Below are 26,874 nucleotides of genomic sequence, written 5' to 3' on the forward strand. Positions count from 1 at the left end.
AAGCAGCTGTCATTCAATAATCATAACTTTGTCAGTGCTTTCTGTCACTGCTCATTCTTTCAAGAGGAGTTTCAAGAGGAGGACATGCCTCAGAGCATTCTCCAGTGCTTAACACTTCCATTTCACAGAGTTTTACTTCTCTGTTCTTTGATGTCAAATGTGTGTGCTTTCCATCCGTAGTGATGAGTGACAGTCCTTCAGCTATCCTCCATACCGTTGAGAAGCTCCTCAGCAATCTGTCAAAAATGGTGCCACCATTGGTCCCTGGAGCCAGCCAGGGCTCCTCCTCAGAAAATGGCCAAGCAGGGAATCTGACAAGATGGCTCAGTCCATGTGTCACTTCTTCATTGTCTGGTCACCAGCATTACAACATGGTGTGTCCATGTCTCCCTGTTCCCTACATTGTCCTCTGGCTGTTCCACCACTGGGTAAATTGCCTTAGTGGAAATTCACCTGCTGGATTTGAGACAGAGTGACTGATATTTCCAAACCTCAAAGGTGAAGTATCAATTCTTCATGCCTGATATGGTTTTCACAATGTAATTCCTCTCTGAATAAATTCCATCTGTTGCTTTCTTTGTCTCCAGCCTCTGTTTGCTACTTAGTTCCCTTTTTGGGAAGCATCAGGTGATGGGTTGCTATATTAGCATATTTTATGCTCATCCCTTGTCTCAGCTTTTTACTTACTCCACTGCTCTCAACTTGTAGGTGAGGAGCCAAGCCAACAAAAAATATTTTTCTTTGCAGTTGCTGCTATCTTTATTTTCAGATTAAAAATTTTAAAAATCCCAAACCCACAAATCCAAGCCCATAGCAACTAGCTCAGAATGCAGACCACACCTGACTTAGATAATATTTGTCATGATTATAGAACTCAATTTTCATATGAAAATTTTTTGCATACCTTCTATCAGCTCATTTACCACTTTACATAGTGCTATATTTCTAAGTGACAGAATATTCTCTTAACTATAGTGGCAGCTCTGGGCATAAACACTTTGTCAGTTTTTTCTTTCACTATCTGTGTGAGACAGTTTGGATTTAAAAGCTGCTGCCATTCTCTTTTGGCAGACGCCAACAGGGGTTTTTTAATAAATCAACTTTGCAAACAAGTTTGTTCTTCTACTTTCCAGGGAGGCACTTCTGTGGCTGCAGCATCATTTTCCTACTTGGGTGACATAATTCTAATGTGTCTACCTTGATGCCAGCAAAATGCTCAGTCATGTGTGGTTTTTTAATGATTTGAGTGGACAAAGTGGTATGTTCTCCCTAAGTTACAGTTCCTGATTCTGTGCTTCCTCTAAGTTACAGTTCCTGATTCTGTTTCCTATATTCATCTCATAAATTGTAGCATTAGGCAATGAAAGAGAAAGAATTTAACTCTATGCTTAAACATACAAAGTTTAAGTGTTCACAGTTTTGGATACAGTTAATGTTTTAAAGCATTACTGCATTAAATGGAAGTAAATTTTGATAGAGAAGGTTTTACATGGCACTTTATGATGGTCCAAAAACTGATGCCAGAATTATTTTCCTTTCAGTTTGAACACTGAAATACAGAATTTGAGACAGATGCTTTTTTAAAAATTTATTTTTATTATATAATAATTTTTTCACTTTTCAGGGTTTACATATCCCATAGGTGAAACCATTAATGAGGGTTTTGCTTGCATTTCTCTGTTGTATCACACTAAATGAGACTCTTCAAGGTATATGTTCATGATACCTAGGAGGGAACTTCTTATACCATAGCTACTAACACAAATCCAGAACCATTTTTCTTTTCCTGTAGTCTAAAATCAGTGATTATTGAAAGATAAATGTCAAATTCATTTATTGAGCTAATTTACAGGGCTCTCATTACTAAAAGGCACTACAGGTGCAATGAATAAAGTAATCCAGTCTTTAAGCCAGATCCAGTAGCACAGCTCATGACAGAACATTTCTGTGCCATCTGGTAGGGAAGTAAATCAGATAAACTGCTCATGAATCAATTATTTCAAACTGGAATTACTTAAAGCATGACATGACTCTAAAAGTAGCATTTAAAAATGTCAGTAGAGGCCAGATCGTATATTTAAGCACGAAATAAGAAAGATATAAATTCAGAATAGATTGTATTCTCTGGGGTGGCTTTGCACACAATTTATTTCAATGCTTAAATAATGTAATTTTCAAATCCCTTTTATTTGATTTTTGTATTTTAGCATCTTTCATATCTTTAATGCTTTTGGGTCTTTGAGAAAAACTGTAAAATGACTCTTTGTGAATAGGTTAACTGTTTTTCTTGATCTTTCATATCATAAAATGTACAGAATTTATAAGCTCACTTTTAATAGGCTATTTACCTTAAATGCTATAAATGAATGGAATATTATCACAAGTAACTGTGTAAATCAAGCCTTATTTATAACTTTCTAAATTATCTTTCCACTTTGTTAGAGATAAGATAATGATTAAATGGTTGCACCTCTCCCAAGAAGTTGATGCATTTAAACAATTTATATACACCTACATCATCAATGGCTGTAAGTCTATGGAATTAAAACAAACTCAGGGGATAATAGGAATTTGCAGTTACCAAGAATAAGATTCATAATGCTCAGGCTTTTCTTTGATCAAGCTGATTTTTCAGTGATATAAAGGGTTCAAATACTTGTTTCATCCTGCAAGTACTTGCATTATCTCATTCAAGAAGCTAAGCATGTAGAAAGGTGTTTTGCTATATTAGGGCATGTAGTCAGCCTGCTTAAAATCAAAATCTTGGAACACACTACTGACTTACTGTTTTCTTCTGCACTTGTTCCCTTTCCTGCCTGGAAGGGTTTTGCCTTTCAGTCATGTTGTAACTACAGCAAATGTCATGGTAGGCAATTTCTTCCTTTAAGTGAAGGACTCAAACTGTAAGTAGAACTTTTGTGCTAAGTTCTGCATGAGTTAATAACTGCATTTGTACTTAAATTCTGTATGGCCCAAGTTCTATTAAGAATTAAAACTCACAGCACAAATGAATTTTAATGGGAGCATTTTACCTCAGATGGCCATTTCACTGCTTGGTTTCTGTCAAAATGAAATTGGGTCATATGTCTTTTTCATAAAAAGCTATTATGCAGAAAAACTTGTAGTTTTAGGTGGCCATTTCTTTCCTCAGTGTAAATGGGTTCTTGGTGTTACACAGAAATGTGGCTGTCTTTCTATGACTGAGGACCCCATTATGTCATTAAAAGCAATGGAAGTTTGGTTGTGGAATCTGGATTAACATTCATATTGTTTTGGGAAAAGGCAGGTGGGGCTTTTTTACTCTCTTTATCCTTTATTTCCTTTCTCTTTTTTTCCCTAATTCCTTCTTTCCTTCTTTCTTTCACTCTCTCTTTTTCTCTGTTTCTTTCCATCAGTCATATTTTTAGTCCCTCTGACAACTACCACTCTAACGTTACTGACAAGATATTTGTTAGTGAAAATATTTTCATTTATAAGTGCCAGACATATTTTACAAAAGCATAACTGTATTTCCTTTCTTGCATGTCAGGAGCCACCACCCAGGAGGAGACCTGTTTGGAAGGTTGACTTGAGCTTAAAACAGTCCTTCAGCCTGAATGCTAGCAGCATGTTCTGTCTGCATTTTTAATATGACAACCAGTATCAGAGGTTATCCTATACAGAATTTTTGGTCATCCCACACAGATATTATCACAGTTGATATACAGCTGCAATGGTTTTATACCCAAATGGGCTTTTGTTTTGTTAGTTACTGTATTTAACATATGTATGTCGAGATAGTGACCAACAGCAAAACAGAGAATGCCAAAAATCAGGATTTTAATATTTTGACCTATTTTGCTAGATTTTACTCAGGTGGATGCACTGCATTATACTTGGGAATAATAAATATTAGGATATATACTTCTGAATTATCTGTAGTGTGCTTGGTCATGCAGCCAAATAGCTGAATAATCCAGAAGTTCGCAGAAATGAGTGCATGAACCATCATGAACCTCCCAATTCAGGGGAATGCAGGAATTCTTTTTTCCTTCATTTTTGCATTATGTTAAATAATGCATGTGGAAAATAAAATATAACTATCTTTTAAGTATGACTAATCAGAAATCTGTGAGAATAATACCAGTTGATCTGACTCTGTTTAAAAATTGTAAGCAACTTAACCCTTTCCCAGTTTCTTATAGTATTTATTCAGACTTTTTGTGTAATGTAGGTGACTGAAGAGATAAATGAATAATATTTTCTTGAAAACATTTCTTGTAATTAATGCACTTGTGACTGTTGTACAATAAGATTTATTGTTTTTTTAAAACTTCAGTTTAAAAGCTGAAGGTGGGCAAATTAATGAAGACAATTGTGAAGTAGTCAAATGAAGTAATCCCCAAGACCTGATCTTTTCTTTCAGTTTTCTCACCAGGTAAAGTCTGCAGTGTAAATTCACAAATTTTCTGGTTATGCATCTCAAGGCATATTACTGAAAGACATCTGTGTCTGCTATAATCTGTTTTCATCTCTTCCACTCAGCTTTGGTTCTTAATCCAAATGCTCAAAAGCTATTTCAAATACAAATGTTCCTGCTGAGCCACTTCTGTGCAAATATTTGCCTTGTATTTGTGTCCCCCTGAGCTTATAATTCATATGTCTGAAGCTTACTAAGGTGCTTATACTCAATGATAGCTATGTCATCAGATGCTGTATGTATTTGGAAGAACACAGTATAGTAAGACTCTTTGTATCCCCAGGCTAAAAAACAGAATGTGATGTTAGTCAGAAATAGGCTATCTTTACTGACAAATGCAAAATATAAAAATATATTAAAATATAGCATCATACTTATTCTAACCTAGATAAGAGCAGTTCATCTACCTTTTAAAGTTTCTTTTATTCTTTTTTTCTTCCTTTACCACAAACTAATACTAGTTATTTTACATAAAAGGTATTCTGTTATGTTGGCTCCTCCCAAATGGCTATTCCTTCAGTGTCAAATGATTAAGAGCACCAGAAAAGTCCTTTCCATTTAGATTAGTGGTCCACTGAGTTCAGTACTCTTGCTCTTGCAGTAGCACTAGGAGATACTGTTTAGGGAGAATGTGATCCTGGTAATAATCTGTGCTCTATTTCTATTGTACTCTGCCTGCACTCACAATAGTTATCTTAAAATTCTTAGAAGACATTCCTGTCTCTCCCTTTTGATATGGGCATGTAACCCATTAGAACCTCCCACCTGTCACTTCTACAGATACGTGTCTCTAGCTTTGTATTTCAGGCAAGAGTATACAACCCTGTCACGGTTTGACCAGGAAGTGAGGTTTTAGGAAAGTTATGGTCACCAATTAATTGTAATTGTAGTGAGGGGTATGATTTTGAAAGTACCATATTCCTTAGCAGTTTTCACAAGAATTTTTGCAATGAAAATTCTGATTAAATTTTCCTTCAGAAATCCTTTCTAAAGAATGTTTTTCCTTAGGCACTGCATATGATGCCTGTTGAGTACAAGAAACTGTAAGGGAATTCTGATGTCCTATGTAAACCCTAACAGGGTGTGCAGTCATCTCAGGTCAGTTTTGCTAAACAAGAAGTAACAGCTGTGTTCTCTACACAAGCTATTCACGATGTCTTCCATTCACATGGATGGCCTCTAAATGACTTGTACTCAGATGTGTACTGCATTGCCCTGATTTATAATCAATGCTTTCTGTGAGGACTGTAAAACACAGCAAATGTATGTGTAAATGCTGTTTTTATGAATGTATTTTTTACATATTTAAAACCCAATATTTCTGCAATACATCATTCAAGACTGCTTCACTTTAGGGAGAACTTTGTTTCGGTAGTTCTGTGATTCAGCTACATTTGGCTCCTTGGGTCTCTGTGGACCTTCAGCAGTGCCTCAGGCAGGCTTTACACCACCAGGCACTACCACATAATCACATGCCAAACCAGAAAAGTTGCCCCATGTATTTGCTTTTTAATGCATAAACCCCACATATCTGTGGGCTGGCACAGCTTCCTCACGCTATTCTGGACACAGATGTTAAAAAACTCCCATGAAAGAGTTGTTATGCCTTAGAGTCAGAGCTTGCTTAAAGCAGTATGAAGCTCACAGAAAGGTTTGGTTCTTTGTCCTCAGCTAATAAGCATTGCCAAGGTCATAGACATGTCTCTTAGATAATTTTTAATCAATTGGGAGCTTCATTCTCTGTTTGCTTTTTCATGTGCCCTGTGAAAAGACAGGATTCAGCACAAGCTCGGGTGAAGTGGTGTGACTTTTTAGTCACACTAACGTAGGGGAGGAAGGGAAATAATTGCAGCTGAGATGCTGGCAAGGCAAACTATCACAGTTTCCTACATGATACTGGAGTGCTTCAGAATGGGTCAGTTCCAAATGGGGGAAGAAAACGATTCTGTCAGCTGTGACAATCACCCTGCGCCCTCTTCTAATGCCTTGAGCCTTATATAATCTTTCTACCTGGATATTCCTAAAGTGTAGATGAACCAGGAAATGGTAAAAGTAGCAGAGACAGAGGTTAAGTTTAAAATTTGTACCTACACAAAACCAATTTTTTTTTCTGCCAGGTTAGTTTCCAGGGTGTTTATCCAGAATGTGCCTGAGTGATCAGATAGCTGGTGCAGTCATCAGCATTTGAATACTTGGGTGTTCATTTTGAACTGTGCATACATCATAAGACGATTTGTTTGCTTACTCTGTTCCCTGTGCTGCTTTGAGCACCAGCAGGTATAGAAAAAAAAACCCTTAATGTCTTGGAATGCAATTCAGAATATGCAGGACTCTGGAACAGTAACTATGGAGCTTACATGTTGTTTGCCTCTTTCCCTCTGCACTCCGTGGGAACATTGTCATTGGAACATATGTTTCTCCTCTAAATTTTTTCAGTAGCAAAATCACCACTTTTTCCTTAAATATAGCAGGTGGTTTAAAGGTCCTGGCATTAGCTTCTCTGATAAAAATAATAAAAAACCACATTCTACTATGCTGATTTCTGTTTCTTCATGCCCGTAGGCAATAATGGCTGATTGGGAAATATTTCACTGAGAACAATATGAATCATCAATTCCAAACTGAGTTGTGCTGTGGCCTACCTGGATGAATTCAAACAATGAATTCAAAAGAGAATACACTTATTTGAAAGTGAACTCTCTGATATTTCATTGTGTTTTGCATGAAAAGTTTCATATAACTCAATTTTCAAATTTTATCTGTGAAGGTTGTTACATGTTTTTAATGTAGTGTATGTCTTTCTGTGAAACTTGTATTATTGATTTTTACTTCTGACAATTACTTCTAGTCTGAGTTCTGCATAGGAAATCATTCATGTGTTTTAACAAAGGATAATTTTAAAACAATTATGCTCTTCTACTTTAAACTTTCACTTTTTTGGACAACACCTATTTCATGCTTTTGGAGTGATTTACAAGCCTCAGTATTATTAAAGTCCTCTGATTGATTTAATAAAAGATTTATATTAAGCTCTTTGCTTTTAATTTTTTTTTTTTTTTAGGAATATAACCTCAGTGAGACTAATTATTGTAATAAAGAGTAGCAACATTTAGAGTAGAGTTGCTGTTCAAATTTAACATGTTCCCTTTTCTATGAATTTGAGGTTGTAAACTGGGCAGTCTAATTCTGGGTTTCAACAGCTATGTGATAACTGCTGAACATCTCAGTCATCTGTTTGTGAATATTGCTTTTATAATAAAGGATTCATGTTAATACACAAAGTATTCAACCTGCTAGATCGGATGGCTGTATCCACACTAGGAAGTTGCATGGAGACAACTGAAGTGTTCACTTTAGACAAACTACAATTTAAATATTATTTTCCTCTTTGGGGGTCGTAGTCCTTGCCATCTAGAACATCCTAGAGGATATTCTAGATTATATTCTGCAACATTCTCAGGAAAGTAGGGATGATTACGGCTGAGAACTCAGCAATGGTCACAACTTGTTTATTAAATGATGTTTATTAAATGACACCTTTGTGTGGTCTTCAGAATGCAAGTAAATGACACAAGTAAAACTTTGCAAGACCCTGACTTGAGAGAAAATTCCTAGACTTAAAAGTGAATTAAGCATGAAGACAACACATATTCCAAGCATATTTTGCTAGGCCCTACAAAACATTCAGGTTTTATTTGTTTCAGCAAAATGCATTTTACATTTTCCATGGCTGTCTTTGAAAATGTTGTGCTTATTATTTGTGCCAACATTAAAATGAGTCTTCAGTGTGTAGACTACTTAATATACCATTGGTACAATGCAGCTTTGTCAATATGGGGTGAGTTTTCTTTTAAATTTAGAAAGGGAAATAATATTAGTATCAGTGTTGAGATATTAATTTGCCATAGAATTCTATAGATGTTGTCATTGTCTATACTTTCTCATTCTGCCTCATATAAAAATGTAATAATTCCTTTACATGGCTTGCCTTCAAAGAAGAGAAAATACAGTAGCTCTAAATTAAGCTGCAGTCTTTAATATTTTCCTATTTTTTCCTGGAAGAAGCAAATTAGTCTTGTCCTTACTTTTTTGTTGTTGTGGAATATCTCAGCATGCTGATTGTTTTGCAGAAAGACTTTCAATAGAGTGTGAGTCAGTTCCAGGAAAAATTAGATTATGCTATATTTTTCATCTGTGAAGTTAAAGATTTTTGTTGAAATCTAAGAATTGCTTGATGTTAATGTATTTCAATTGTGTTTTGGGGGTTTATGAACTGTGAAAGTGCCTGGCAGAAATGCAGCCAGCTGGTTTTTATTCTGTTTTGCTTCTCAATAGCTTTTTCTGCTATTAAATTAGATTCCTGGAATAAACAGTATCTCAGTGGAGTGTTTGCAAGGGTTAAGAAAAGGTTCTCTATATGTTTTGTTCCGGTAGCATGTCATACTAATATATTTGGCTTAATTTTTATAATCTTCATGTTACAGGAAGAAAAATCTGAATAGCAGCGTAGTAATTTGCCATAGAGATATTACCAAAGCAAATTTGTGGTACTTTAAAGATAGATAACTGCATAGAAATACCAGAATTAAATTAAAATATATAATCTTGCAGATATTGGAGCATTTGGCCTTGAAGAAGTACTGTTCCCATTGAAAGAATTATTCCACTGATGTATTTGGCTGCTATTGGGATTTTATTTTTTGCTAGCTTAGTGTTCTTTTCAGATTTGGTGTTTTTTTTTTTTTTGTTTTGTTTTGTTTTGTTTTGGTTCTTTTTTTTTGTTTGTTTGTTTTTGTTTTTGTTTTTTTTTCTTGTTTGTTTGTTTGTTTTGGTTTTGGGGGTGTTTTTGTTTTATTTGTGGTGATGATGGTTTACAATTATGAGCTAATATGCTAGACCCATTTCTGGTAATTCATTGATGTCCAGGAGTATTTGGTAGTTCCTGCTGACAAAAGGCAGTTCTGACATCACTCTGCAACTTTCTGAATGTAAGTAATGGTTGTTTATCTATCTAGTGTGCTTGACAGTAAGTATACATAATTTGTGTCTTTTCTGCAATAGTCTGCATCTACTGTGGACTCTGAAGGTATTGGTGGGCAAATGTTACTGCTTTTAGAGCATTCTCTAGCAATCATTTAATGAAGCAACCGAACAAAATGCCATGTAATCTGCTAATATCAGCATCTACAATGTAGTTAAGTGTTTGAAAATTAATGTCTTATAGTTTTATGTCTTATTAGTTTTTGCTGGTTATCACAAAATACTTAAAACTGTTATAACTAAACAGAATAATGAATAATTGAAAATTAGGCCTCAGTGTCCAAACTATATAGGTGAAATTATGTTATCTTGGATCGTATATTGCTCTGAATTCTCTTGGTAGGATATATTTATCTGCTGTAATAGCTGACCCTCATTTCAAAAGCCCTGACTTAATGCTGCTTGCAAGCTGTAAATCAGAGAAAAGTGATCTGGTAAAAGAGACAGTGACTCAATGAAATAATAGAAGTAGCAAGAGAGTGAAAGCAGATGGAGTTTATTACTGAGAATATGTTTTATCTCAAAATATGGTGAGCTACTGTAACCTACATTTTTTGCCACATATATGATTGTCCTCTTGGAGCTGAGTATTTGAATGGGGGGTTTTTTGTGTATTTTACAGCATGTGTCCTCACAGTGTTCTGTGAGTATAAATTGGAGTGTAAAGGCTTTTTATTTAAATGCAGTAAACTATGACAAAGCAAATATTACTTTCTTTCAAATTGTGCCTGTTTTTTGCAAGTCAAGGGAAGAAAATCAGGACATTTGCATTAACAAACAATTCAATCTATGATTTTTCGGGTTAAAAAGAACTATGAAAAGGTTAATTTCAGATAAGTAGGGTGAAACGTAGGCAGGAGCACAAATGTGTCTCTGGGATCTTGTAGTATATGTAATCTAGTCTGTCAACATTTACATTTTAATGAGTTAAGTAATGGGTCTTCTCAAAATTACACATCAAATAAATTATTAATTATTAATTCTATATCTTATTTGGCCAGATAGTAACCCTTATTTATGTTGATTTAGTGATATGTACCAAATAGTGCATAGTTAAGTCTTGTGAAGTAGGAACACAACTGTGAGAGTGTGTTCTAAAGAAATAAAAAGAAGCTATTGGAAATCTAGCATTCATTTTTGCTATAGTAGAACAGCAGTGATGGTTTATATCAAAACTGGTTTAAAACAATAGAAGTATACTGAAGCATATCAGAGGCTAGCTGATATACAGCCTTTGGTATGTGATGCAATTGTTAACAATTTCCATGAACTTTTCATAAATAGTGTTTTGTATATGCATGGTTGCTTGAGGTTCTGGCCTGGAGCCTTTACTTACTTGTGCGGGGAAAAAAAAAAAAAAAAAAGGAAAAATATGTCTGAATTTGGATTTCAGCATCAAGCATTGAAAGTAATTGCTCTGTGGAATGAAGGTCAATCCAGGAGGAAGGTCATGTGGCTCACACGAACAGTAATTTTTAAATTATGTTGACTTTGTACTGCCATCTTTTATTCACCAATATGCACAGGGCTCTAACAGAACGTGGAACTTGCATGGCCTATGGACCAGATAGGGGTATCTGCTGTGATCACTGACATTCTTCAGGATTCTGTTCATCTTCCATAAAGGGTAGATGGACCTCCTCTAACCCTGAAAAAAAAAAAAAAAAAAAAAAAAAAAAAAAAATTTAAAAACCCAAAACCGAGAAGGTGAGAATCTAAATTAAAATTTCCAAAAGGAAAATTTCTGCATGTGTGAAGTTGTCTTACCCAGAAGAACTTTATGACAACCACAAAGTTTTGCTATTACAGACACAAAAATAAGATGTCTGTCTGTGCAGCCGTCCTGGAAAGCCCATTTTTGCAATCATTCTCAAAGATTTCTGAACACACATGGACCAAGAGTGCAGTATCCTTAAAAAAAAACCATTAATGTAGATGCCTAATGTCAGGGCTTGTCAAACCTGCTGCAACATCATGTCCCCAGGTTCAGTCAGTACCAAGGCTGAACACGTATTCCCAATAAGAAAATGTGTGTAAACACACACCAGGGCTATGTGCAACGTGTCAACATAGATGGCAAACACAGTGCTCATGCAGACACAAACTGCACCATTCTCTTCACTTTTCTGACTGGTCAGGATGAAAACCTGTTAATGAAAAAAATATATATATATATACACACACACATATTTTATATATATATATATATATATATATATATATATATATACTCTGTGTGTCTATATATATATATGTACTGTGTATATATATATATATTTATATATATATTTTAAATATATATATATTTATGCATTATATATGTATGTAGTATATATACATACACACATACACAATATTCCTTCAATAATCAGCCTTTGAACACCTATTTTGTCCACTAACTGGAAATTTGATGTCCCCAGTTGCTGGCCCTTGAGCATGTTATCCCACCTCCAGGCTTACAGGCTGACTCCTTCTGGGACAGATTCCATCCATACCTGCAGACACACAGACTGGAGATCCTTTTGGTAACTACCCATGGCATTCATCATCTACCCATCAGTCTGGGATCCTCTGGTCTCTGGTGGCCTCACACACTGACATGAATGTGCAAATGGCCTCCTGGCCCTTCTACTAACCAGCTCATAGACCCTTTGACCTGTCCACTATCTCACCCCAAATAACACTTAGAGAGGGAGCCAAATGGAATACAGGGCAGGCTCTGCAGGTCATATATACAGCATAGCCAGTTAAGCGTACAGATGAGGCTCTGTTTAAAATTAGCTGGTCCTTTTAATCTCTTTGCCCCTTTATTTTCCCATGTTTGTTCCTCCTCAGAACCCCTTGATCTCTATGTTTCCCATCTTTGGTTCTGCCTCTAAGCATCTCATATTAAGCTTTGTACAATCTCAAAATGCTCTTCCCCTGCATCCTAGAAGTGTGTCACATTTCCTAGGAAATAACTCCTTCAGTATATGAAGGGATCCATGGAGATCCTTCCCCCTAGAATCTGGAAGACAAATAAACCCCAGTCCATTGGTTAATGCTTTTATGTGATGGCTGGGACAGGGGCTCATCTCTATCTGTCTTATTTTGGTTTCCCTCTAGCCACTGGCAGCCCTTCATATTGGAAGTAATGATAATTGAATCACTTGTTCTAAACAGTACAGTCTTTAATCAATGATCTAAGAGGAATCTGCTGCTTTTTTTCCTTCTTTCCCCCCATATAGTAGTTAGATGATTGAAGTACAAGTTGAGAAATCCTAGTTCCAGAGAGAGTGTCTCTACATCAAAACTACAGGATCTTTGAGGAAGAAGAACTTTATTCTTCAGTTAATATAACTTTCAGGTCTTTAAGAGGTTTCAGATCTCTGATTTCTCTTTAGTACTTTGGGTCCATGAAATATTAAGAATTCATTCTTCACTGATATATTTTTTGTAAGAATATATTGAGAAGATGTCTTTCTTAATGGAACTAGACTATAGTATAAAAGTTAGGGTAATACTAGGTAATATGGATAAGATTCATTGTGAACAGGGTGTGGGTTTCAGCCTGAGTCTCTCATTTTTTGAATTAAAACCTTCATAAATAAGTTATTATATGAAAGAAAATAAGTGGTATCTGTTCTGTTGACAGAGTTTTAACACAGGGTGGGGCATGTAAATGCTTGATTTCTGAGCTGTATCTTCTTTCCTAAGGCTGTGTTTGTACAAATAATTTTTGCCTCTTGGAGACATTTGCCTCTTGGGGTGGATGTCCCATCCCTGGAAGTTTTCAAGTCCAGGCTGGATAGCGTTCTGAGCAACTTGCTCTGGTGAAAGCTATCACTGCCCATGGCAGGAGGATTGGAATTAACTGATTTTTTTTAAGGTCCCTCCCAGCCCAAACCATTCTATGATTCTGTGATTGGGAGGGTAATTTTTCTCCCAGGCTGGAGACAAAAGCTGGCAGTCTCCAGTACTGCACTGTCATGCACCAGCTCACATTAGAACTGCTTTGCTTTCTCTGCAATTCATAGAACAGTACAGCTTGGCCCTGCCTGTAAAGGAACACTACACTAAAGCAAAAAAACCCCAAATCTCATTATATGTGGTGGATTGAAGCTGTTATTATAAACACAACTGTATTTCACAAACATTTATACTATGCATATCCAGTTGATTGTATGTAAAATTCTTGACTGAACAACTTTTAGGATTGTAAACACATTCAATTTTCGAAAGATATAAAGAGAAATCGGAACACTGAATTCTAGAAAATAAACCTCAGACTTAGCATTTTTATATATTGTGTCTCATATTTTATGAAAGGTATTCTATATTTTTTGGCATTAATACTTGATCTCTTAGTGATTCCCATTTCTACATAAATTTACATTACCAAACTATGCAGAAATGAACACATTGCAATAACGAAATCTGTGTCAGGCTAAGTACAATATATAAGTTTTACTAGCATTTGAAACAAAATTCAGACTCCATCTGCCATATATTATCTCCAAAGAAGTTAGGACATGCACATATGTAATTGGATTATGAGAAACTGAAGAACATCCCAAGTACCTTAGAAGGAGTCTATGATATTTATGCTTGGCTTGAATGATGATTTTTTAAAATTTTGTATGAAAGTTTTTAGTGGTAGAAATTCATACTTCTAGTAAAATGAAAAATGTGTAACTATACTGGAGTTTGGAGGATTTCCCCAATTAGATGCTCTGTGTAAGACAAAATAAAGTACAATAATACGGCTCATCTCGAAGGGATTAAAGATATTTTTGCATTTCCTTAGAATGCTGACTCATCTATTTCTGATGTTTGGTTGGCATACTTTGCGTGAAATATTTTTAATACAGAGAAAAGAATTCAAATCTTACTGTCACTGTGCTAAAAAATGCATAAAAACTTGCCATAAGGATTTGTATTAAGTGTAAAGAAAATGAATTTAACAAATAGCTTTATAATTTATTCTCAAAATTTTAAAAATAGTTTTTCTATACCTTTGAAACAGTAGGAAGACTGACATCAAATGGCTGACATTTATTTTCTTTCCTTCCTTGCTGATTCATCCCTTCACCAGACTTTCAAGGAAGAAATTATCACACCCTCTTGAAAGGACTTAGTATCCTATCACTTAATGTCTACAGTTTTTGAAGTTAATTGCTAAGGTTTCTAATTTTCACTTCATTGTTTTAAATGACTGCCTCCTCCCTCCATTTTCTGCAGGAAAATAGTTTGTGCCACAATGAGCTTTTAGTAAAATAATCCAGGCAGAAAAAAAAATTAACCTTCTTTGGAATATATCTTCCAAAATCAGTAATGCATATGGCCATACAGCCTTGCACGATTTGTTTTAGGATGAGGTCAGGTTTTGAAGGTGCCTGTTTCTTTCCATTGACTCTAAAAGCTCTAGTGGCTCTATAAGGTAGCTAGTGCCACTTAAAAATAGCCTGGAGGTGTTTAAGTTGAATAGAAATGTCATAATGTGGAGGGAAAATAAAAAGTAAACCTTTTTTAAGTTTTTTTTGTTGTTGGTTTGGTTGCAGTTGTTTGGCAGACCGGTTGGTTGGTGGGTTGGGATTTTTTACAAAACCGCATATGAGCAAAGAATCTGACTTTTTACTTCAATAAACATCTTACAGATAACTTTAGGCTGAGATGAATTACCCACTGGACTTGCCTGTCTTTGTGCAGAGACAGCTGCCTAAGCTTGGATTTCTAAAGCTACATGAAGTGAGTCCCACCCTAACAGCTGAAAAGATGTGTAAGCAGTTTTTCTGACTTGTAGGATCCCTCAGTCTTCACCTTATTAATTCGTTTAAGCCTACACTTGGACATCTGTGAAGAGCTCAGATAATGTGTTTCCTAGATGGTCATTCTTGTAAATGTTACCCATTTCCTACTTATTTTGGGTGTTTTGTTAATAACCAACTACATGAGGATTTCTGAGTTCTAAATAAAAGGAAGGTGCATTAGATTTGCGTGTTAATGAATAGTCATGCTGGATTGAGCCCGTTTTTATGCACTGTTCATGGAGATTTTAAGGTTTCTATTGATATCTTCCCTGTAGTGATGAGAGAAGATGGGTGATTATGAATAAGCAGCACAATGGCAATATTTAATAACTGTGAGCACATGTGCTAACACAATACAATGTACTGATGAAAAAGTACTCTGATTTCCACAGTAATCAAAACTGTCTGTAATCTATGCAATATTCATTTCACTTTACAAAGAAAATGTTCCTTTTATGTTTTCAGATAACCTAAACAATAAAATAGTTATTAAAATGGAAATCCTAAGTTTGCATGTGCATATAAAAGGATTCAGAAAAGACAGACTTATATACCTGGAACTTTTGGTGTGCTAGCTATAGGAATATGTGTGACTTTATAAATATTTATACATGGTTCAAAGCCACCTGTCAACAATTAAAATATATGTCACGTTTAATAACATAGTCTGCATAGATTAGGATTACTATAATTAGACTTTTACGCACATATTACAGCTGCAAAATGTATGAGCCAGACTTTCTCAGGAATTTCAAAAAAGGCTTCTTCTATTTTATAATATTCTCCATGGTACTTGATTGCATCTGAATAAGTAATGCTGCAGAGAAATAGCATAGGCAGCTACTTGAACTTGAAGCTAGCTTTTCTGAGAAAAGTTGTAATCTTAGCACACATACAAAGACCCAATGGGATCTAAAGAATTGTTCTAGCAAATCTTTCTGAGAAGACTCTGATTGTAAATGGTTCACTTCTTTATGCACCAAGAAACCTGTTCTCAAGTAATGTCCATGTCTGCTCCTCCACCACTTTCATATTTCAAGGAGGCCTTAATTCTCTTGAAGATTTTGAAAAACAGGCATGATGAATTTTGACAAGACTAGGCAATGGGAGCTATTTTAAGAATTGTTTGGAGGCAAAGAGGATTTAAAAACACAGTCCTTCATATATGATAAATCTCAATTTATGCAAAGCAGCCTTACTACATGAATATAACCAAAGAATTATACAGAAATCATGAAAAGAAATTACATCTCAAGAATGGGGACAAGAGGCAAATTGTGTGATAGGAAGACCTTATTTTAACCTCATTAAGAATTCACTTGTCTTCTGAAGAGAGCTGGCACACAATCTCAGAAACTGGAAAACTTTCAGTGTAAGACTCAAGTGTGGCATAAATTATATACTAGAGTTTATACTGGCATTCTGTCTGAAGGATATATTCTGAAAATTATAAGAGTATATATTGGACCGTAAGAAAAACTTGATAAATAATGCAGAAGATTCTGGATCCATGTTTTTTCTGTGGTATGTTTTGTGGCAATCTCTTATTATAGGATGAGGCCAAACAAAGTCACAGGTAAGGACTGGAGGTATGATTCTGTGATTGATACTTGGTCTCACTAATGTAAAGGAGATTCCTAGCTATAAGTTATATTAATTATATTAAGGTTCTGCATAATATCTTTTCTATTGTGGGGGGAGGGGGAAGGAGAGATGGGACATGACAATATTTTTGCACGGAGAATCCCTCCCCACAAAAACTGTTCTATAGACACCATTGCCACGGTCCCTTATGAGATAAATGAATACTGAAGGATTTTGTTTCATACTGAGTTCTGCATTCAATTTTATAGGTGTCTACTGTCATATCATATTCTAGATCAATTTAGAATGCTCTGATTTAAGGAAAAAGAACGTATGCAGCTGCTGGAGAGGGAAATGTCTTTTTAATGTTTCAATTTTTTGAGTATATGGGACCATTTTTCACTTGCATTGTCTACAGAGCAATGGCTAATGCAAAAGTAAAGGCTTCCTTCTATTTTATTTTTGTATTTAATTTGCTTTCAAATGTTGCTAGGAGCATACTAGTTTTATGAAGTTACACAATATTGGCTTTGCTGTCAGCTTAATCTTCATGAATTTTACACAGCAGCTGTTGCTTCTCCTCACTCACAAGTCCACTGAAGTGAGAGCTAGAAATGTCACCAAGTAGAAGACGAAAGCAGCTTTATCATGCTGCTGGTGGATAAGGGAAATCAGTGCATCAGTCAGCACTGCTGGTGGGTCACCTCCACTGACTGTCTACTGAATTCCATTCTCTGAAATCAGTTCACTGGATAAATCACCAATTTATTCACTCACAATAGGGGAGAAAAAGAAATGTACCTCTAACAGTATAGTCACAATTTTGTTCATGATGGCATCACAGATTATTTCAATGCAGCTTTTCCTATAATGTCTTCTGAGTGGCCCTCCAGAAGAAATGTCAAGTAGCATATTCTTATAAAGTGAAAAGTGTTCCAGAAGGTCCTTCTTCTAAATGGCTTAATATTATGCCCTTTCACTTACAGATCTGTGAAGTATAAGAAGAAATCAAAACCTGAAATAGCCTGTCTGCGGTTTTTATTATCTATCATGATGTTTAATTTACTTCAGCTGTAACATCAGACTTCTGTTTCCACTGATAATGAGAAGAAACTAGGGTTTACAGATTATTAACTCTTAAGTAAAATCTGTGTCAAAGAAGTAAAACAAAGCTTATGTCTTACTTTTGTAGACATAATCTCCAAATTGCCACAGACTGGAAATACACAGGTGTAAAACTGATGTAGTATAGATCATTTGCTGTAGAATCCATTTCTAGCTTCTTTATCAGTAGCAATTTAATAAAAACATGTTGAACCACAGAATAAACTTTACTCTTAAAAAATAAAATTGAATATTTACATTTTGCTAAAGCCATGATTTTTATTTCTACGTAACAGCCAGACTAATATCTGATTTGTGTTACTATCAGTAGAAATCAGTGCATGATAATGAGTCAATGATTGTTTACTCATGTCCGTAATGTCCATAGTTTGTATCTATAGCATCTAGATAAATACTTGGGATCCCACTGTGCTTTTATGCTGTTGGCCTTGTTGTGCTATGAGCTGTGTTGTTACCAAACAAACAAAAATAGCACAACCTGGCTAAAAGAATTAAAAATCCTCTTGGTAAACTTTTTAAAAATTTCTTTTCTATAAATCTGTTTGGACTCCAGCCTTTGCTTAGCTGAGTAACTCCCAGCTGTAACTAGGATTATGGTCCACTTGCATGTGCTCAGATGCCTGGAATGATTCCAGCTGCTGGATGTTCCTTGGCCTCCAGCAGTTGCTCTAGAAGGTCTTCTGCAAATTCTCCGTCACTCCTCTCTCTCTGCCCCAGATACTCTAGATCATATCAAAAAGCACTAGACAATGATGTTCACAAAACTGAATCAAACTTCTAACTACTGAGGACCTTAGACACTTCACTTACATAAAAATGTCAATTTTTTGACATCTAAACTTAGGTGTATGATTCTGAAGACCAACCTCATCCAAAATCCTGGTTCTGTTTGTTCAAATGAATTTTATCTGATCAAAGGATGCCATGTTATTTAAATAAATACTTTTTCTTTTTTTTTTTTTTTTTGCTTATATCTCATTAATCATTCATTAAACCACTCAATATTAAACTGTCTAGTGATTCACATATTCTGCTCTGGAAAGACATAATTTCAGTCTACTATTAGACCAGAGAAAACTGTCTGATGTATGTCATATATGTTTATCTATATCATCCCTTGCCAAGAAAGAAAGGTCCAAAAATTCAGATAAGGATAAGGTAAAGGATAAAATTATTTTTAAATTATCTGTAAAATTATTTGTAATATCTAGTGGAGGGGGTTATAACCAATTGCCTTCAAACAACTAAGAGGAAACAGAAGAACAGAAAAGAACAGTGACAAAAAAAATTACAAGCATATGCATGGATGGGTGAAACAGGCAAAGAATATTAGTCTCTAAACATTAGTGATATAAAATGTGACTTTTTTTCTGTTATTTCAACTACTAGACAGAAATAAGGGTACATGCTCTTGTTCTGGGGTTTAGTTTTGCTCTCATTTGTTATTTCAGAAATGTCTATTAATTTTCGGAAGATGATTTAAACCTGAAGCGAAATATTAGCAAGACATGCATTTTTATGGATGGAAATGCGTAAATATTTTTAAACGAATCAAGTTGATAGTGTGCATAAGTGTGGTGGCAGGGATTGCATCAAGGGATAAGATCCAAGCTTTTGCTCCTGTATTCACTCTGAACCAGTAATAACTGGAAAGAAAAGTAATCGCTCAGGACAGAACTCAAGTGAGAACCTGAGTTGGGTTTAAATTGTGAAATGCAATCCCAGATACAAAGCAAGATTTCTATACATAACAAATTAGAAGGGTATTTGTGAATGGACAATTCCATTTAGGAGCTGTATCTGTATTACTGAGGAAAAAGGGTGAGAGCACACTGCTCCACATCCCCAGTCCTTACGAATAGCCTCTTAATAAGTGATTTACCTTAGGGAAGACTGGTTGGTGAACAGAGGGAAGTTAGAAAGACTGAGAATTCAGTCTCTATCACTGTACCTTATTGCCTGGTTCTCTTTTATTTGGCACTGTAGACATCCCCAAAAAAATTGCCTCTGTTGTATTAAATAAAAATGTTCATGGACTGCATGTGTCCTGCTTTCAACAGCAGAATAACTATATCCAGAGTGCCTACTAAGAACAGTCTGTAGACTATGCTAAGGCTCAAATTGGGGTCAAGCATTCTTGTGGGGAGTGCTAGTTAGGTCAATTCAACTTTGTGATAGCCAGGAAGCATGCTAGGGGTGGAACAAAATGTACAGTGTGTGCTTGTGTTTGAGCCCATAGTCCCACTGTGTGGAATTGTACCTTCAATGAAAATTGCTAGTCATTGCTACCTAATTTAGCAATTAGCTTTCTTTAAAAATTTTGTTCTCTTACTAAGTGGTTTTGAATGCTACATAAATAACTACCGAGACAGATTTTGAAGTAGTTGTGTAATAATAAGCTGGGGTGATTCTTATTTTCACTATTCAGGCAGCAACTGATTTGATCCTGAGGTAATAAAGGTACATCAAGAGAGCACAAAGAGTAGATTGAAGCTGTGTTGTGCAGTGCTGGTGCTCAGCCACCTTTCTAATTTTTGCAGTTCAGTAAGCAGAATGAATGTCTATTTCTTTCTTTGTTCAGCTGAGTTAGCTTAGACTCAAGAGAAGTATTGTGTTACTTCCATCAGAAATTCAGGCTACTGGTGATTTTATGGAGAAGAATGAGTTTTCAGCTTGAAACATGGAGTTGTAGCCCTGGATATAGGCAGGAAACAGTGGGTTTGACATAGCGATGCATACATTGCTTGTACTGTGTATCATCTCAAGGGTATAAAGGCTATAGCTGATTAGAAATTTCATTCTCTTTTTGAAAATATCTTAAAGAAAAAAAAAAGAAGAAAGGAGGTGATGTACTTCATACAAAAATACAGTTTTTTATTAAAAAAAATCCCTACGGAGCACTCAATATTCATTAGGGACTATGAATTGCCATACTAGTGATCTAAATACCAGTCTCCAATATAAGCTGGACTTCTAATTTGGAATGCACAGTTTTCTTAAGGAAATGAAACCCTGCAGGACATTCTGGCCTACAGATGTATGAATAATTTTTTTTAGAGATTACCAAAGGAAATGCTGATTTCTAAGTATACGGATATGTAATGCTAAGCAGAGGTAAAAAATATAGCAGTTTATTCCTCTCATTTGAAAGAGTTCAAGGAAGTAATACTTCTAGAAATAATTCTTCTGGATTTGACTTGATTAGCTAAATTGGATTCACTGCTGAGCTCCTTTAAGATTCCCTCCAAAAGTCCTTATGATGTGCACATAAATGAAAGAGAGGAAATACTATGACTGAGCTTAGTTCACACTGAACTGAAATACGATACAATAAAATTTATAGAAAATCCATATTTCCCATTAAGATCTATGATGTAGAATAAGTGAATAAGATACTAGATTTTTGTATCACATCAGTTTCAATAAATGTAAACATAAATTTTATTGGCTTTCAGTGTTCATCATTCATTAGACATTGTCATTGTTTCAGAAGGGATAGGGTTAATTTTCTTCCTAGCAACTGGTATTATGCTGTGTTTTGGATTGAGGGCAAGAATAATGTTGATAATACTGTGACATTTTAATTGTTGTTGAGCAGTGCTTACTCTGTCAAGGACTTTTTGTCTTCTCTTGCTGCCCTGCCAGTGAGCAGGGCTGCAGGTATACAAGAAGATGAGAGGGGACATAGATGTGACAGCTGAGCCCAAATGACCCAAGAGCTATCCCATACCACACAAAATCACACTAAGAATATAAACTGAGGAGGGTTGGCCATAGGCATTCTCAGGTCATCAGTCAGTGGGTGGTGAGCAATTGCATTGTGCATCGCTTGTTTTTCACATTCTTTCATCATCCTTACTATTATTATTTACCATTCCTTTTATGTCCTACTACACTCTTTTTATCCCAACCCATGAGTTTTCCCATTTTTCTGATTCTCTCCCTTATCCCACGGAGGAGGAGTGAGTGAGTGGCTGTCTGGTGTTCCTGCTGAGAGATTAACAGAGATTAAATCACTGCTTGCTCTTCCTGCAAGCAGAAAAATGCAAAACAGAGTACACTTGCCATTTCAGATTTACTTATATGAATTGATACACTTTTGAGAGGCAGAAGGGACCATTTTACTTTTTTACTTTAACCTCATACATACCATGTTCTTGAACCTCTGAATTAATTAATGCTTTAAGACCAAAACCTATTAGAACAAGGAAAAAAACAGAAAAAAACCCAAACCAAAAAAAAAAAAAAAAAAAAAAAAAAAAAAACAAACCAAAAAACCAACAAACAAACAAACAAAAAAAAAAAAAAAAAACAAACCAAAACCAAACCAACAAAAAACCCACACCAACAAAAAACCAAACCAAATCAAACCAAACTAAAAAAAAACCCCTTACCCCAACTCTTGATAATTATTGAATTTATTATTGAAAATTTATTTTTATATAGACCAACCTGAATGTTTTTAAATGTATGATTCTGGTAGCATATATATTTTTTATTCACTTTGAGTGTTTAAATTTAAAAAAAAAATATTTGCCATTTTCATATGCTTTGGCCTGCCAAATCTGTTAAATCTGTATTTGCCATACAAGCACTTACAAGGCTTATAAGGCTGGTTAAATCTTGAGATCAAGGTTTTTTTGAATGTGCTAGAGGATGAGCTCCGTGACTAAAACAAAAGGATTTTTGGTTCCATTTTAATCACTGTAATGGAATTCATTTCTGGACCATCCTTTCTGAACAAAGACAATGAGAATGGGATTTAGGAGTAATATAATACCCCTAATCTGACTTAGTATTCCTATTTCTGTCCCCAAATATATCCCATTAAAATCTTTGGCTAGAACACTGCTCTGAGTAATTTATATTCTGCTGGCTACACAGAACACCCACAATTAATTTACGAAATAGAATATTTTGTCTTTTAATATGCATATAATACAATATTTAGACTTGCAAATTTACTTTTGTCTGTATTTTTTTATAGTATGTGTTTTAAAATTCACTCAATTGCCTCACTTACCAGATGAGATTTTCTTAGTTTGTCACTTCTTTTTGTTATTTAGTAGTTCTGCAGTTCTCATGGCAATAAAAGATTTATCATTACCACTTTATTTTTCATTTTGCTTTCCAGATCGTCAATAGAAGTCTCAAAGAATCTTGAAAGATTACAAAGCCCTATAGGATTGTACAATAATCATACATCCTTAGTGATAGTTTTCCTAATTATGCTTAGACTCTGAGATTTGTTGAGAAGCTTCAAGAATCCTCATAAGGTGCCTCTGTAGCTGCTGCAAGCAGTTCATCTTCTTACTGAAATGTTACAGAACAGAGTCATGTATTTACAGAGCCCTGCAAGTACTTTAATGCAACAATGTAACTTCTGTAATGCAAATATTTCCATTCTAAAATGTGAAATGCCACAAAATTTATTAATGGTACTTTTTGGTATTATAGCCTTGTTCAGAATTGCTTTTGGGTCAAAGAAAGCATTCCACTAAGCCATCAGTGCAAGTCCTGAGAGGTCTTATCAGCCTAAATTTTGGCAACTGAGCACTAAAAGGTCTAAGGAGGAGGCCAAATTTCCCAAAGCTGTGTAGGGAAGCTGTGAAGCTGCGAAGCTGAAGACTCCCAAGGACCTTTCTGTTGATTTACACCCAAATCATTCCCCCATGCACATATACCATAGTAGTGGTGCACAAATTTTCTGTGAAATAAAATGCCACTAGCAGAGGACATGCTTTTGATAACAAAGTCTTAGTTCAATAAAATTCTATCAATATTAAGGACCAGCAAATCTGGAATATTGGTGTGTCTACTGCAGTCTCAGAACACTGGTGAACTATCCCTTGCCATAATTAATTCAAATAAACACGGTTGCCAAGAATATTTGCTGTGTCTTTCATTGAAATTGAAAGACGATGTGTGATTAAACTCATGGGGTTTGGGGTTTCCATTTGATAGAATGGAATAACTTTTAGACAAAATAAAAAGAAAAGAGGCTATTTTACACTACAACACACCAGGAAAACAGTCACTGTACTTTTTTTTACAGACAGTATACAGCTAGTAACCCTCCTCATTCAGCTGAAAGACCCAGTAAGTATACACAACAAAATTTTCCAGTTATAACATGTACTTATTTTCCTCTTAAAGAATAGCTTTATAAAAAGTGCAGCAGAAGAGAATAATTCTTTTAAACAACTTTATTTATAATGTGAATCAATTTAGCTTTGAAGTAGGACATGGATTTCTGTTTAATAAAGAATTTATACTAGATCCAAGTCTTGCTTAGTAGAGAATCAGCACAGAGACTTGTGAACTTATATGGAGACAGTATTTCTTCTTGTACAATTAAGGAGACAGAATTGAGAATAACAAAGTCCAAATAACAAATGAGCTTAATCATTATTTAATCTCTGCTATTTCAAGCTCAGTGAAAAGTTTGAAAAAAGTTAGAGTACTTTTTCTATACTGAACCTACCTTTAAAGCAATTAAGTGGGATCATCTGTATTTTTAGGTTTCTAATCATAAGTCAATAATGCATAATAATAAAAAAAGGGAGAAAAAGAGAGGAAAGAGAAATAACTAAATTGTGCTGAAATTTAAAGAGGCAAACAAAATATAAAACCTTATTAAGCCAATATATTTCTAAGACTGAGACAGAGATATAGAGGAGGATGCATGTTCTCTGGCTGAAAAAATGTGTGTGTGTATATATGAACATATATAAACACACGCACAGAGATAGGTGTATATGTATATATATATATATGTATATACACACACCAGATGTATATTGTATATATGGTATATATGTATATGGCATGTTGTAGAAAATTTGGCAACACATTTTGTTTGAAAACTGTCTTGCTGGAAGTTCCTGCCCTTGTTTGTGCCACAGATCTCAGAGCTAAAGAGTACCTTATCATACAACTGGCCCTGGGAATGTGTCACAATATGAACTGGGGTGAAAAAGAAGTGTGCTCTTTAACGGAGTGTAGTTCATTAAACAGTCTGTTTTGTTTCAATAAATACTATTTTGTAGAAGTGTGGCATGGATTACACAATGAGTAGGGAGCAGAGCAGCAGTACCGAGGAGCTTTTTTTTCCTCTTAGCTAGGTATTTTGTCTTTCAGGTAGCATATAAATATCTAATAAAACTTTTGAATTAAAAGTGCTGCATAAATTGGCTCTACTAATTCAGTGGTGAGTGGCATTCTCCTGTTCTTACACAGAGGAGCAAGTGGATTTTATGGAAGCGTTGAGATTTATCTGAATGATCTCGTTGCAGTAGTGATTAAAATATTTTTGTTGGGCACTGTTCAGCACTTAAGAGATCCTCATCTGGGAATTGACTCCATAATCTGAAAATAAAGTCAGTATATAGGTTGAAAATATGAACCTATTATTTTGTTAAACAACAAAGCAAACAGATTTTTGAACATATAAAACAACTGAGTCTGTTTCTAACTAATTAGTATCTTCTTTAAAGAGAAAGTACTATCTGATTATTAAATTAAAGAATCTGAGACAGTGAGGTTTTGGCCAGTGTAAAGAAATCTTCCTAGACTGAAGCATGAGTAATGCCCAAACCTCTACAAACTGGCATTTTGGATGAGATGAGGGTATAAAAATTATTAACATTTGTAAGAACTGGGTTTTTATAGGTTATGATGTTTATATTTATCTGACAGGTAAATTGAATTGAATCTGAATGGGAAAGAGGGCACATTGTTTGTGTGTATATGACAGTTGTACCACCTAGTATTTAAAAACTCTATGACAGCACTTGTTCATTTGATATATGAGAGAGATTAACATTATTCAGATGACTGCTCAGCACTGCTCAACGGAGTGGAGAAATTTTTTAAACAGATCTCTACTGTTATAAACCATGCAGATATCATTTGCCGTCTCCATAGTGAGAAATAAAAAAGAGATAGAGAACAATCTTATTTACTGGAACCACATCATTGACACTGCTTAGGCCAGTACCAGCTATCCCTTTGTTTTATTTTACTTCACTTTTATTAGTTCTACCGAAGTAATGACTGGAGGTCCTTTGGAAATAGCTCCCTCCATCCTAGCCCTGCCTCTGAATGTACTAGTTTGGTCTGCTGTTCCTTGGTCAAGCATTTAATATCATCCCAACACATTTTTTTTTCTTCAGCTTCTACCACATTTCTGTATGACACACCCAGAGTGGACAAGTGTGTCTTGGATTCACCTATATAGAGCTGCAACACAGCTCTCATACTATTTCAGATATTTCAAATGTGAAAAATTCACATTAAAAAAAAATGTATCTTAAGTCTCTGTAGACACCACATGGGTCTCTAAAAGATCCAGGACCAGCTGTTAAGTAGCACAGATACCATCTGCTCTAAGTGGGCCTATAAGAAAGGGGCAACAAGCATTTTAGTGAGGTCTGTTGTGGTAGAAATAAGGGCAAAGGTTTTTAACTGAAGGAGTTTTGATTTTGACCACATGTAGCGAATAAGTTTTTTTGTTATGAGCCTGGTGAGATGCTGGAACAAGTTTTCCAGGAAAGTGGTAGATGACCCAGCCATGGAAATACTCAAGATCAGGTTGGGTTGGGGTGCTGAGCAATCTGATCTGATGTTGAAGATGTCTCTGCTCATTGCAGGGGAATTAGGACTAGATGGCCTTTAAAGGTGTCTTCCAACCCAAACTTTTCTATGATTCCATGTACTTAACCATTCCACTTGGCCCCTGGACAAGGAATCAGTGCTTGATTTTCTTGTGTAGTCATAAAGATATTTTTTGGGTTTTTAATTAAAACTAAATTATACACCCACAAATACCACTCTTTTAAATCTATCTGAAAGTCAGAGTTGAAAAAAAAAATAAAA

The 26,874-nt window shown here is 35.2% G+C and overlaps 1 protein-coding gene across 1 annotated transcript in view; it reads left to right on the top strand.

Annotated features, from left to right (window-relative positions):
• The window catches only part of GPC5 (glypican 5), a 572,404-nt gene that overhangs the window by 268,819 nt on the left and 276,711 nt on the right, over nt 1-26,874 (top strand). The gene's annotated exons all lie outside the window — the stretch shown is intronic.

Source organism: Onychostruthus taczanowskii, unplaced genomic scaffold (genome assembly GCF_017590055.1).
Source record: "Onychostruthus taczanowskii isolate IOZ18803 unplaced genomic scaffold, ASM1759005v1 scaffold77, whole genome shotgun sequence".
NCBI classification, from domain to species: Eukaryota; Metazoa; Chordata; class Aves; order Passeriformes; family Passeridae; genus Onychostruthus; species Onychostruthus taczanowskii.